This window comes from Microcaecilia unicolor, chromosome 11 (assembly GCF_901765095.1).
Source record: "Microcaecilia unicolor chromosome 11, aMicUni1.1, whole genome shotgun sequence".
In the NCBI taxonomy this organism is placed as follows: Eukaryota; Metazoa; Chordata; class Amphibia; order Gymnophiona; family Siphonopidae; genus Microcaecilia; species Microcaecilia unicolor.
In genome coordinates this window covers 79418458-79432771 of record NC_044041.1, presented here as the reverse complement: position 1 = coordinate 79432771, position 14314 = coordinate 79418458, and positions in this window count along the sequence as shown.

Below are 14314 nucleotides of genomic sequence, written 5' to 3'. Positions count from 1 at the left end.
ACTGCAACTTGCTCCTCACCGGCCTCCCACTTAGCCATCTATCCTCGCTTCAATCCGTCCAGAACGCTGCCGCACGTCTTATATTCCGCCAGAACCGATATACTCACATCACCCCTCTCCTCAAGTCACTTCACTGGCTTCTGATCAGATACCGCATTCAATTCAAGATTCTCCTCCTTACCTACAAATGCACCCGGTCTGCAGCTCCTCACTACCTCTCTACCCTCATCTCCCCCTATGTTCCCGCCCGTAACCTCCGCTCCCAGGACAAATCCCTCCTTTCAGTTCCCTTCTCCACCACTGCCAACTCGAGGCTCTGCTCATTCTGCCTTGCCTTGCCCTATGCCTGGAACAACCTTCCTCAACCCCTACGCCAAGCCTCCTCCCTACCCATCTTCAAATCTCTGCTTAAAACTCACCTCTTCAATGCTGCTTTCGGCACCTAACCTTTCGTGAAATATAGTATGCCCTATCAGACGGACTCTACACTTGTCTTTGACTGTACACTTGTCTCTAGATTGTACACCTGTCTTTTAGATTGTAAGCTCCTTGAGCAGGGACTGTCCTTCTATGTTTAAATTGTACAGCGTTGCATAACCCTGGTAGCGCTTTAGAAATGTTAAGTAGTAGTAGTAGTAGTAGCATGCTAACATTTTAGGCGAACGCTAATTGCTAGAGACGCCCATAGGAATATATGGGCATCTCTAACATTTAGCGCACACATATTTTTAGCGCATGCTAAAAACGCTAGTGCGCCTTTGTAAAAGGGGCCCTAAGGTTACAGAATACAGACTAAGTGCAGTTAAGTGAGTAAATGTAAATTAGTGCTAATGAGCACTGATTTATAGCCAATTATTGATTTTTAATGCCAGTTAGAGCCTGAAAGAAAACTCTGGAATGAGGGGCTGAAGATGTAGTTAAAAGTGGATAGATTCAGAAGTAATCTTAGGAAACACTTCTTTACGGAAATTAGGTGTAAATTTGTATGAGAGAACCTGTGCACTGTTAGGGAGAGTTTGGAGACCTCTGTTCACTTTTATAAAATAGACACCTATATTGACATTTCATGTAGGTGCTCGGTTATGATATTATTGCCCTCCCCCCATACTGACTTGTAACAATGTAGATGATGGCAGATAAAGACCTGTACGGTCCATCCAGTCTGCCCAACAAGATAAACATAGCATAAGGTATGATGTGATACTACATATGTATTCTCGACCTTGATTTATCCTTGCCATTTTCAGGGAACAGACTGTAGAAGCCTGCCCGGCACTGGCTACTGAAGTTGTCTTCAAAGCCCCACTCCAGCTCATCCAAACCTGTTCAGCCACGATCAGGGCACAGACCGTAGAAGCCTGCCTGGCACTGGCTTTGCTCATAGGAGCCAACTTTTCAAAATGATTGGGGGTGCTGAATTTTTTTTTTTTTTTACAGGTGCTGTATTCCCCCCTCCCCCTCCTCTCCCCCTCCTCCCCCTCCTCCCCCCTCCTCTTCCCCCTCCCTCTCCTCCGAGTTCCAGGCCCCCTCTCCCTCTCCTCTGAGTTCCAGGCCCCCCTCTCTCTCCTCCGAGTTTCAGGCCCCCGCTCCCTCTCCTCCAAGTTCAAGGCCCCCTCCTCCAAGTTCCAGGCCCCCTCCCTCTCCTCTGAGTTCCAGGCCCCCCCTCTCCTTCGAGTTCCAGGCCCCCCTTCTCCTCCGAGAGCCAGTCTGACCCCAGCCTGACCTCTTCTCTCTCAACAGTCCTCCGCCGGTCCACCCTCGCCTTCCTACATGCCGCCTAGAATTTTAAAAGTCATCATACCTCGGGGTCCCGGCAGCAGCAGTGAAAGGTGAGCAGGCTCGGTGCTTCAGCCTTCCCTTCTCTCGTCTCAGCTCTTGAAGGCGGGACCAGAGCTGCCGCCGGGACCCCGAGGTAAGATGACTTTTAAAATTCTGGACAGCACGCAGGAAGGTGAGGGCAGACCGGTGGAGGACTGTTGAGGGAGAAGAGGGTGGGTACTGGGCAGGTTGGGCTGGCAACTTCCGACTTCTGGCAGGTGAAAATATTGGGGGTGCTTGAGCACCCACAGCACCCATGGAGTTGGCACCTATGGCTTTGCTTCCCAATTACTGGTGTTGTAATCTAATCACATGTCTGCATGCATACCAGGGGCGTAGCCACGGGTGGGCCTGGACGGGCCCAGGCCCACCCATTTCCCCTCCAGGCCCGCCCATCTGCATTGCTGTCTCTATCCCATGGAGGCAGCGCTTCCTTCCTGCCCTGTCTTCTCCTGAAGCTCCGCTGCATCGGTCCCTCCCTGCAAGTAGAATCCTCCTTCGCCGGTCGGCTGCGCTGCCATGCAATTGCACACGCAGCTACGCTCCTCCCCCTGCCGCGTCTATCTGGCCCTCTGTGATGCACTTCCTGTTTAGGGCCGGATGAACGCGGCAGGGGGAGGAGCGAAGCTCCATGTGCATGGCAGCGCAGCGCAACCGGCGAAGGAGGATTCTACTTGCAGGGAGGGACCGATGCAGCGGAGCTTCGGGAGAAGACAGGGCAGGAAGGAAGCGCTGCCTCCATGGGACAAAAGGGATAGAGACAGCGCGAAGGATGCGGATGGGCGGACCAGGAGGAAAAATGGCTGAGCTGCTGGGACATGGGAGGGAGAGGAGGAAGGGGCTGTAGGGAAGGGAGAGAGTTGCTGGGACATGGGAGGGAGAGGAAGAAGGGACTGGAAGGAAGGGAGAGAGTTGCTGGGATATGGGAGGGAGAGGAAGAAGGGACTGGAAGGAAGGGAGAGAGCTACTGGATATGGGAGGGAGAGGAAGAAGGGACGAGGGAAGGGAGAGAGCTACTGGATATGGGAGGGAGAGGAAGAAGGGACTGGAGGGAAGGGAGAGAGCTGCTGGGACATGGGAGGGAGAGGAAGAAGGGACTGGAGGGAAGGGAGAGAGCTTCTGGGACATGGGAGGGAGAGGAAGAAGGGACTGGAGGGAAGGGAGAGAGCCGCTGGGACATGGGAGGGAGAGGAAGAAGGGACTGGAGGGAAGGGAGAGATCCGCTGGGACATGGGAGGGAGAGGAAGAAGGGACTGGAGGGAAGGGAGAGAGCCGCTGGGACATGGGAGGGAGAGGAAGAAGGGACAGGAGGAAAGGGAGAGAGCCGCTGGACATGGGAGGATAGGGAGAGAAAGAGGGGAGATGGATGGAAGGATGCAGAGAGAAAGGGGAGAGACTGGAAGGATGTGGAGAGAGAGAGAGGGGAGACTGAACAGAAAAGGGTAGAGAGATAGAGACACTAGATGGAAGGATCAGGAGAGAGGGTAGATGGGTGGAAGGATGAGGAGAGAAAGAGGGAAGACACTGGATGGAAGGGTAGGGAGAAAAAGGAGATGCTGGATGCAAAAGAAAGAGGGGAGCTGCTGGATGGAAAGAGGGAGAGGACAGAGTAGGGAAAGACTGGAGAATAAGAGGAAGGGGCATGTGGAGAACAATGGTGAGGAAAAGATGAAAAGCCATAGGTGGTGAATGGACAGGAAACCCTGGCAAGAGAAAGACGAAGGAAAGCAGAATCTAGAGACTGGGAGCAACACAATGAGAAAAAGTAAATGGCCATACAACAAAGGTAAAGAAAATAATTTTATTTTAATTTAGGATAAAGTAATATGGTACCTGTGTTAATAAAGTTTCAGAGACCAATACTTCCTTCCTTAGGTCAGGAGAGGATACCATAACAGCGTTATGCTGACCTGAGGCAGGAGGTTTTGGCCTCTGAAAGCTCATTGAAAAGGGTGTTAGGCTTTTAAATAAATTTTCTGAAACCTGATGCACTGAAAAGCAGCACTTTACCCCTATGTGACAAATGCATCTGATTAGTGTGACTAAATTTTGCTGGGAAAGGGGGAATAGAGAGAAAATTTTGTGCCCACCCACTTTAGGTTCAGGCCCATCCAAAATTGGCAGTCTGGCTACGCCACTGATGCATACAATGATAATATGGGCTAGAAATTGTTTAAAATAAATAAATCCAACTCTGGAATTCATTGCCAGAAAATGTGGTTAGCTTAGCAGAGTTTTAAAAAGGTTTGGACTGCTTCCTAAAGGAAAAGTCCATAGACCATTATTAAATTGGACTTGGGGAAAATATTTCTGGGATAAGCAGCATAAAATGTTTTGTACTTTTTGGGGGATCTTGCCAGGTATTTGTGACCTGGAATGGCCACTGTTAGAAACAGGATGCTGGGCTTGATGGACCTTTGGGCTGTCCCAGTATGGCAATACTTATGCACTTATGTACTTATGTAAATACTTGTGTTCAGCATGGGCGTAGCCAGACTTCGGTGAGAGGGGGGTCCAGAGCCCGAGGTGAGGGGGCACATTTTAGTTCCCCCTGGCGCCGTCGATCCCCCCGCCATTGCCGACCCCCCCCCCGCCACCGCCGCCAACTTTGACGACCTCCGCTGACGACCCTCTCGACCCCCCCTCCCGCCGCCAACCCCCCCCCCCCACCATCTTGCAAGGCTTCGTTCTGTTTCTGTGAGTCTGATGTCCTGCATGTACAACGTGCAGGACGTCAGAAACAGAACAAAGCCTTCGCAGGAAGAAGAGGACCTCAGCTGGTGGGGATTGGGGTCCCCCACCAGCAAAGGTAGCCCACGGCGATGGCGGCGGGGGAGGGTTGGCAGCGGGAGGGAGGATCGTGAGGGTCATCGGCGGGAGGGGGGTCGAGAGGGTCATCAGCAGGACCAGGCCCCCGTGGCCCCACGTAGCTACGCCACTGGTGTACAGAACACAACTGGTTTTATGTAGGCCAATAAATTAAAAATGGAGGGCCCAATATTCAGACATGGATACAGTGCTGGTCCCTGTCTGGACATAGTCACTGAGGGCCAGATTCCGTAAATGGTGCCCAAAGTTAGGTGCCATCAAGATCCGCACTAAGCGTCAATTCTGTAAAATGCAGAATCCCTTGCCCAGCTGTGGGTGTGAGGACTTACGCCTACTGAAACCTGGTGCCCTAAAGGCAGTTGGGCACATAAATGATCCTATTCTATAACACTGCACTTAAATTTAGGCAAAGCCCCTGCCTCTCCCCTGGCCATGCCTTCTTTTGAGTTGCACATGAGATGATTTGGGCTCACAGTGTTATTGAAGAGCACATAGGCAGATCCAAAAGTAACTCCTAATTAGTGCTAATTAGTCAATAATTGATTTTTAATGGTGCATTAATTAGTTTGCCTGCAGATGTGGGATCCACACCCAAATTTGGGTGACCTTTATGGAATCTGGGAGTGAATGTCAAGGTGTTTGGCAGTGCCTAGAAGTTATGTGGGTACATCTGATAATCAGTGCCATATACGGATAGCTAACCCGGAGTGGCGTACGTACCTTAGTTGCCACCCAGGACAGAGCACCCCCTCCTCCAAACACTTCTGAATATCTGCTGTGATCACTGTAGAGCTATCCAGTTAGTGCCAGGGTGGTCTTGGGTCATAGTCAGGGCAGACCCAGTATTTACCTGGCACCACGGATATCCCATGCAGGAGCCTGAATAGCTAATTGAGCATGTTGGACTACAAAAAAGGAGTCCTAACCTCTAGCATACCAAGGGTGCTGGGGGCGGTTTGCCCCAGGTGCAGGCAGCATGGGGGTGCACTGAGCAGCTGCATGGCTCTGCCAGTCCCCTTCCTGTTCCAGGGCAGGGGAATGGCAGATCCGATAGCTGTGCACCTGCTCAGTGCACCCCTATGCTGTCTGCACCTGAGGCGAACTGCCCGTCCACCCTTGGTACGCTAGAGGTTAGGACTCCTTTTTTGCAGTCCAACACTTTTGTTGGATTATTTGTAGTAAATAATTAGCAGATTTTAGTACACACAGCTTCAGCTTTAGAAATGTTAATTTCTTTCTTCATCTCTCTCTCATTCACCCCTGAATAATTCACTGCTGAGTCACTTTAAAGTTGAAGTAACAAAACATCTGTTTACTCACAGTTTGTAGTTTGATTATAATCAGACAGGCTTTTATATACATATTACTATACATTTGTATTATCAGCTCCTTCCATGTGCTTAGATGGTAATGGATGCTCACACCACCATAGATCCTCTCAGGTTAGGAGAGATCATGAGCTCCATGTGCTCCATGTGCTGCATCTGCTGTGTCTAACCCCCACAGGAAGTTGCATAGCTGTGTGACCTCTCTAAGTAATTCACATCAGAGGTCACAGAGTAATCACAGAGAAATAATAGGTGACAGGCAATGCATGTAAAATACAATTACATTCCAACAAACCCCTTCTCATGCATAACTGTCATGCAATTATTTATTCATACAAAGTCCAAGCTTTATACGCAGATCCTCAAAATGTTCTCTGGGTAACGGTTTGGTCATGATGTCAGCTGTCATCTCACTGGTGTGACAATAGTGTAGACTGATGACCCCTTCTTTCGCCAACTCTCGCACGTTGTGGTATTTCGTTGCGATGTGCTTGGTGCGTGACTGAACCTTGTCATTCTGTGACAGTCGGATGCAGCTCTGATTATCTTCCATTATCTGGATTGGTCTCTGTTCAGCTATTCCAAAATCCAGCATAAGTTTTTCAATCCACATCAGTTCTCTGCACGCTTCCGATACGGCCACATATTCAGCTTCTGTAGAAGACAAACTCACAATACTTTGTTTATGACTGGCCCATGAAATTTGTACATTTCCATACATAAACACATATCCACTTGTGGATTTATAATCAGAATGATCCCCTGCCCAATCTGAATCACAGTAACATATTAGTTTTGGATTACTATTGGCTGAAACCTTTAATTTACAATCAATGGTACCCTTTAAATACCTTACCATCCTTTTAACTGCAGTCCAATCTGATTTGGTAGGTGAGCTGACCCTTCTGCTCAAAATTCCTACTGCATTTGCTATATCAGCCCTGTATGTGGTAGCTAGATATAAAAGCTTACCTATGGCTGATCTATATTGGATGTTATCTGGTAAAGGTTCTCTTACTGTTTCATCCTTCAGAAAATCAGTGATCATGGGAGTGCTTACAACTTGGGCATCTTGCATACCTAAACTTTCAATAAGCTCATTTATTTTCTGCTTCTGGCTTAGAAGATAAGAACCATCATTTTGTTTCTCAATTTCTATACCAAGATAGTATGACACATTACCAAGTTCTTTTATCTCAACATTCTGGTTTAAACACTTTACAATGTCCTTGTACTCTTGCTCACTTTTGCTTGCAATGAGCAGATCATCAACAAAAGCTAAAATGTATGCATATTGTCCATTTGTGCACCTAGTGTACAAGCATTTATCTGCTTCACCTTGCTTAAATCCTAAATTTGTCAATATTTCATGCAATTTTTCATTCCAACATTTTGCACTTTGCTTTAATCCATAAAGACCTTTGTTTAATTTACACACTAGCTGTCTTTGTTTTGTATTTATGAAACCTGTTGGTTGTTCCATGTACAAGTCTTCAGTTATTTCTCCGTGAAGAAACGCTGTTTTCACATCAATGTGGTTGACTTGCATGCCTTTTGAGACTGCAATGCTCAGAAGTGTTCTGATTGTCGTGTGTTTCACTACAGGTGCAAACACTTCATCAAAATCTTCTCCATATTTTTGAAGATATCCCTTTGCGACTAATCTGGCTTTATACCTTTCCACTTTCCTTGTGCATTCCTTTTTAACTTGAATACCCATTTGCATCCTATAGCTTTCTTGCCAGGAGGTAGTTTTGTAAGAATCCAAGTATTATTTTTATGCAATGCATCAATTTCTTCTTGTGCAGCTTTATGCCATTCAGCAGCTTCTTCTGCTGGCATTTTCTCAATCTCATCCCATGTTAAGGGCTCTTGAGCTTCTGCTGACTCTGTTAGGTAAGACAGTCTTGGGGGTGGAACACCTTTGTTTTCCCTGGATGAGCGTCTGACAACAGGTTGGTCTGACCTTTCCGCATCCTCTATATCTGAGAGTCCTTCTCCAATTGATTCCCCTTCTCCAACTGTACTGTCTTCTTCAATGATCCTTTCTGTGTCTGCTTCCTCTGCCTGTTCCTCGTTAGATACAGATGAGTTGCTTTCAGACATCTGCCTTGGTATGGCATTTATATACACTGGCATGTCTATTATGGTTCTAGTTTCATATTCTGGATGATAAGGCTCATCTGGGATAATCCAGCCTTTATCAACCCTTTTGTTTTCATCAAAATATGTAACATGTCTTATGCCAACAATGCCAGTTTTCAGATTCAAAATTCTATATCCTTTGTGTCCTGGAGTATAGCCAACTAAAATGCCCCTTTCTGTTGTGGAATCCAGCTTATGCCTTCTTTGCTTTGGTACATGAGCATATGCTGTACTTCCAAATGTTCTTATGTGTGACAGGTTTGGCTTCCTACCATGCCATGTCTCATGTGGTGTGCGCTCAGCGCCTTTAGTTGGCATTCTGTTTTGTAGGTACACTGCTGTGAGAATGGCTTCCCCCCATAGTCTTTTAGGGAGATTGCTATCTGACAGCATACATCTGGTCATTTCCACAAGTGACCTAAATTTTCTCTCTGCAACAGAATTTTGCTCTGGTGTATAAGCTACTGTTGTGATATGCTGAATGCCTTCTTGTTCTAGAAATGTGCGCATGCTTTGTGAAGTGAACTCACCACCATTGTCGGTCTGAAGAACCTTTGGTTTTCTTTCAAATTTATTGCTCACCATGGCTACGTATTTCTTCAGCATGTCTGTGACTTGACTTTTCTCTTTCAGCAAATAGGCCACACAATATCTAGAGAAATCATCCAAGAATATTAGCACAAATCTGTTATTTCCCAATGATGGGATATTAAACGGTCCACATAAGTCACTGTGTATTAAGTCCAGCACTTTATTACTCCTATTTCCTGTGTATGCAGGAAATGAGGGTCTCACACCTTTTTGAGTAACACAGTCTATGCATTTCTCCATTTTACCAGCATCTGCACTTATCTGAATGCCAGTGGCTAGTTGCTTACTGTAAAGATCCTGGATCACCTTAGAATCACGATGTCCCAGGCGGCGATGCCAGATTTCCAGACTACATTTACCATCATTCTTCCTTACTTGCACCATATGTGAGGCTTCACCTGAAATGCTCAGTTTATAAACATCATTATGCATAAAAGCTTCAGCATACACTTCATCATTTTTAGAGATTGTGCACTTACTATTTTCAAAATGAATCGCAAATCCCTTCTTATCTAATGTAGATACACTAAGCATATTGCAAACTGCTTGGGGAATATACAAGACATCACTTACAGGAATTTCTTTAACTTCATTAGACACTTTGCATTTTAAGAATCCAATACCTTTTGCTTGGATCTTAGCAGTCCCTGCGTTTGCAGTTTTAAGAATACCTTCTTCTGGACACATTTCCTGAAAGAAATCCTTACAATTGGTTAAATGGCATGTGCTCCCCGAATCCAAAATCCAAGTACTTTCATTTGAATTATTATTTACCATAGTCAAAGATTTTTCTGCCATTAGAAAGCCCTTGTGTTTATCTTTGTCCTTCATACATTTCCTGGTTTGAAAATTCTTTAGTTCCATTGGCTTAGGTGAGCTAGAGGGAGTGTTTTGTGTTTCCTTACACCATTTAGATACATGTCCCTCCTTTCCACATGAGTAGCAAATCAGCTTGCCCTTGGGTGGAGTTTTCCCATAGCTCCGCCTTCCTCTGTTCTTTGCCAAGAAATTTGTTTCATTTCTCTCTGACTTGCTTTGAGAACACATCTCCTCAGAATCATTTATTATGCATTCCTGCCTTAGTTTTGATGTTGTCTGTTCAAAAGATTGCCCTTCAATGGCCTCATTTACAGACCTAAAAACATCAAACTTCTTTGATAGTGAGGTAAAAAGAAATGCTCTTTTCAATGCATCACACATGGGAATTCCTGAAAGTTCTAGCTTTTGAAATGAAGACATAAGATGCATAATGTGATCATTACATTTACTTTTATCCCTTAATTTGGTTTCATTCAACTCTGCCAACCAAATTGGTTGCTGCTTTGCATATGTAGTTGCATACATAGTTCTCAGTTTATATAAAATGTCCTTTGGTGTATCTTTTCCCTCCACTAATATGGCTTGTTTCTCTGAGAGAGCTTCCAAAAGCATGCACTTCACATAATAGTTTGCATTGTCCCATTCAGCCATATTTTCAGCTGTTCTGTCTTGGTCTAAGCATATATCTAATCTTTTTGCTCGAAGGAGACATATGAATCTTAGTTCCCACTGCCGATAATTAAACTCAGTTAATTTAGGCACCTTGAGAGAATAGAAAAATGGTGAATTTCTTCCCTCAGCCATTTTCTTAGCCTTCTGTCTGCTGTGTGGGGGGAGAGAGAGACAGACTGAATCTTTCCTTTAAAACTTAAGAGAAAAATGTGGCCTTTTTTTCTGCCTGGTAATATTTCTCTTCTTTTTCAATTCCTGGCCCTGGGCCCATAACCCTTTTGTTGGATTATTTGTAGTAAATAATTAGCAGATTTTAGTACACACAGCTTCAGCTTTAGAAATGTTAATTTCTTTCTTCATCTCTCTCTCATTCACCCCTGAATAATTCACTGCTGAGTCACTTTAAAGTTGAAGTAACAAAACATCTGTTTACTCACAGTTTGTAGTTTGATTATAATCAGACAGGCTTTTATATACATATTACTATACATTTGTATTATCAGCTCCTTCCATGTGCTTAGATGGTAATGGATGCTCACACCACCATAGATCCTCTCAGGTTAGGAGAGATCATGAGCTCCATGTGCTCCATGTGCTGCATCTGCTGTGTCTAACCCCCACAGGAAGTTGCATAGCTGTGTGACCTCTCTAAGTAATTCACATCAGAGGTCACAGAGTAATCACAGAGAAATAATAGGTGACAGGCAATGCATGTAAAATACAATTACATTCCAACAGTTAGGACTCCTTTTTTGCAGTCCAACATGCCCAGTTAGCTATCAAGACACCTGTATGGAATATCTGTGATGCCCAGGTAAATACTGGAGTCAACAAACAACAAGGCAGTTGGTCTGCCAAATCCAACATGGAAGATAAAACAATGAGGCTCCTGCCCATCCCTATAGCACTAAACTGGACAACTCTGCTGAATATCTGATCACTGCAGCGCTATCCAGTCAGTGCCAGGGTGGTCTTGGGGCAGAGTCAGGGCAGACCCAGTATTTACCTGGAAGATAAAACAATGAGGCAGACCTTGTAAAAAACAATATCTTTATTAGTAGACTAAAAGCTCCCAGATACTCAACATAAAATGGCCGACATGGCCATGTTTCGCCAGTATAAAAATGGCTGCGTCAGGGGCAGTGGGTCACCAGCTGATTTAAAAACTTCAAAAATAGCCAGGCTGGTGTGGCTAGCTTTCTATGTTTTAACAGCCACACCAGCCTGACTATTTTTGAAGTTTTTAAATCAGCTGTTGACCCCCTGCCCCTGATGCAGCCATTTTTATACCGGCGAAACATGGCCATGTCGGGCATTTCTGTTGACTATCTGGGAGCTTTTAATCTACTAATAAAGATATTGTTTTTTACAAGGTCTGCCTCATTGTTTTATCTTCCAGGTAAATACTGGGTCTGCCCTGACTCTGCCCCAAGACCACCCTGGCACTGACTGGATAGCGCTACAATGATCAGATATTCAGCAGAGTTGTCCAGTTTAGTGCTATAGGGATGGGCAGGAGCCTCTCGTGCCCAGTTAAATCATTTTAAATATCAGCCTTGGAAGTATCTGAAGTAAATGGCACCATTTTATTGTGTGTATGAACAACTTGTAAAGCTAAAGGTGGACAAAGCCATGGGACCGGACGGGATCCACCCCAGGATATTAAGGGAGCTCAGAGAGGTTCTGGCGGGTCCTCTTAAAGATTTGTTTAATAAATCCTTGGAGACAGGAGAGGTTCCGAGGGATTGGAGAACGGCGGAGGTGGTCCCTCTTCACAAAAGTGGTGATAGGGAAGTAGCTGGAAACTACAGGCCGGTAAGCCTCACTTCGGTTATTGGAAAAGTAATGGAAGCGATGCTGAAGGAAAGGATAGTGAATTTCCTGGAAGCCAATCAGTTGCAAGATCCCAGACAACATGGTTTTACCAAAGGGAAATCGTGCCAAATGAATCTCATTGAGTTCTTTGATTGGGTGACAGGAGAATTGAATCAGGGACGAGCTATGAACATAATCTACTTAGATTTCAGCAAAACTTTTGACACGGTTCCCCACAGAAGGCTTTTAAATAAACTGGATGGGCTGAGGATAGGACCCGAAGTGGTGAACTGGATTAGGAACTGGTTGACGGACAGACGCCAGAGGGTGGTGGTGAATGGAGTTAACTCGGAGGAGGGAAAGGTGAGTAGTGGAGTGCCTCAAGGATTGGTGCTGGGGCCGATTCTGTTCAATATATTTGTGAGTGACCTTGCCAAAGGGTTAGAAGGTAAATTTTGCCTATTTGCGGATGATACTAAGATCTGTAACAGAGTGGACACCCTGGAGGGAGGGGAAAACATGAAAAAGGATCTGAAGAAGCTAGAAGAATGGTCTAAGGTTTGGCAATTAAAATTCAATACTACTCAAGTAGGGACACAGTAGAGCTGCTGGAGCACACCTAATATTAATCACAAACCCACTCCAGTCTATTATTACAAAATATCTTTATTGAAAACATGTGCTCCAAAACAAAGCACATATATTTAAAAACAACAATAACAAAAACAAAAATACTCACTCATTCACTCATTACACATTCATTCATAGTACCTATCTAGTGGCATTTCTTGATTGTTCTTACTTATACTTGTTTAAACATTTTGTATTTTACTACGATCTCTAATTAATAATGTCTTCCTAGCTATCTTATCCCAACATATCACATGGATACTTGCTGCTTCACAATTCCAAAGAGATCTCCGTGAAGTTGTTATAATAATCTCTAACACAGTTCTCTACTGTTTCTCAATTCCACCATAATTTCCAGAAAGTTGTTATAATAGTCTCTGACACCGTTCTCGATGTAAGTAAAACAACTTTCAATCATCTCCAGGTACTTGATGAACGGAATGAGTTTATCACTCCACATTTGATGTCAGCTTGTTCCTTATACAAACGTCGGTTCCCCTATGCAGGACCGCATTTCGCTCACTTCGTCAGGAGGAACTACCACATCACCTACAATAACACAATCCTATTATCACCCTAACAAATCCTAAAAATATACTTTATACTCATTAAATTACAATGCTTCATGTATTTAAATTCACTTACTTTAATCAATTCTATTCGGTTGCATGCCTGAATGAGACTTCTCAGCACGGGATCCAACTGCCGTGTCTCTGAAGTTAATGGGGAAGGACGAACGCCGAATTTAAGTCTTCCCATAATGCACAGCCCCACCTACTAAATTTAAAGAGACATCCCCTCATACCCATTCTACTTCCTGATTAAGGCCCATAGGTGCCACTGTTCCCCATGTATAAATATATCGTTGTTCTATGGCTAACAAACGAGTACTGACATCTCCCCCCTTAAAACTATCTAGGGGGATCTGTACCACTACAACGCACCTTAGTTGTTCTATGGTATGATTGTATTCATACCAGTGAGCCACAAGGGGATTCATCATCTTCTTCAATCGTAAATTGCTGATATGTTCAGCTAATCTATTCTTTAATGGGCGTTTAGTATGTCCTATATAATAGAGAGTAATCCACCTAAGTGGATGAACACAAACTCCCACGTGAAAGTAACAGCACAAAAAAAGAGTGGGAAATGGACCAATGACTCCAGGAAAACGGGAAATAAAATACCAAAGAACCACTTTATTCAATAGCACAAAAAAAGAGTGGGAAATGGACCAATGACTCCAGGAAAACGGGAAATAAAATACCAAAGAACCAAAATAAAGTGGTTCTTTGGTATTTTATTTCCCGTTTTCCTGGAGTCATTGGTCCATTTCCCACTCTTTTTTTGTGCTATATAATAGAGTCCACAAGGGCATATAATACAGTATACCACCTGGGAACTAGTGCAGTTGGTATTTTGTCGCAATGTAAATTCCTTATTACAATGAGGTATAGGGATCATCCCAGTATTCAAGGAGTACCGGCAGTACACACATTTCCCACAAGGGGAGTGTCTGCCCTCCTCCATTCTCCTCCTTGGTCTCTTCAACAATTCACCTACATTTGCTTGGCGCCTATAAGCTACCTTAGGACGTTCCCTGAATTCAGGGTGTATTGAGAGCACATGCCAATGTTTATGTATAATTCCACAAATAGTGGACGCTT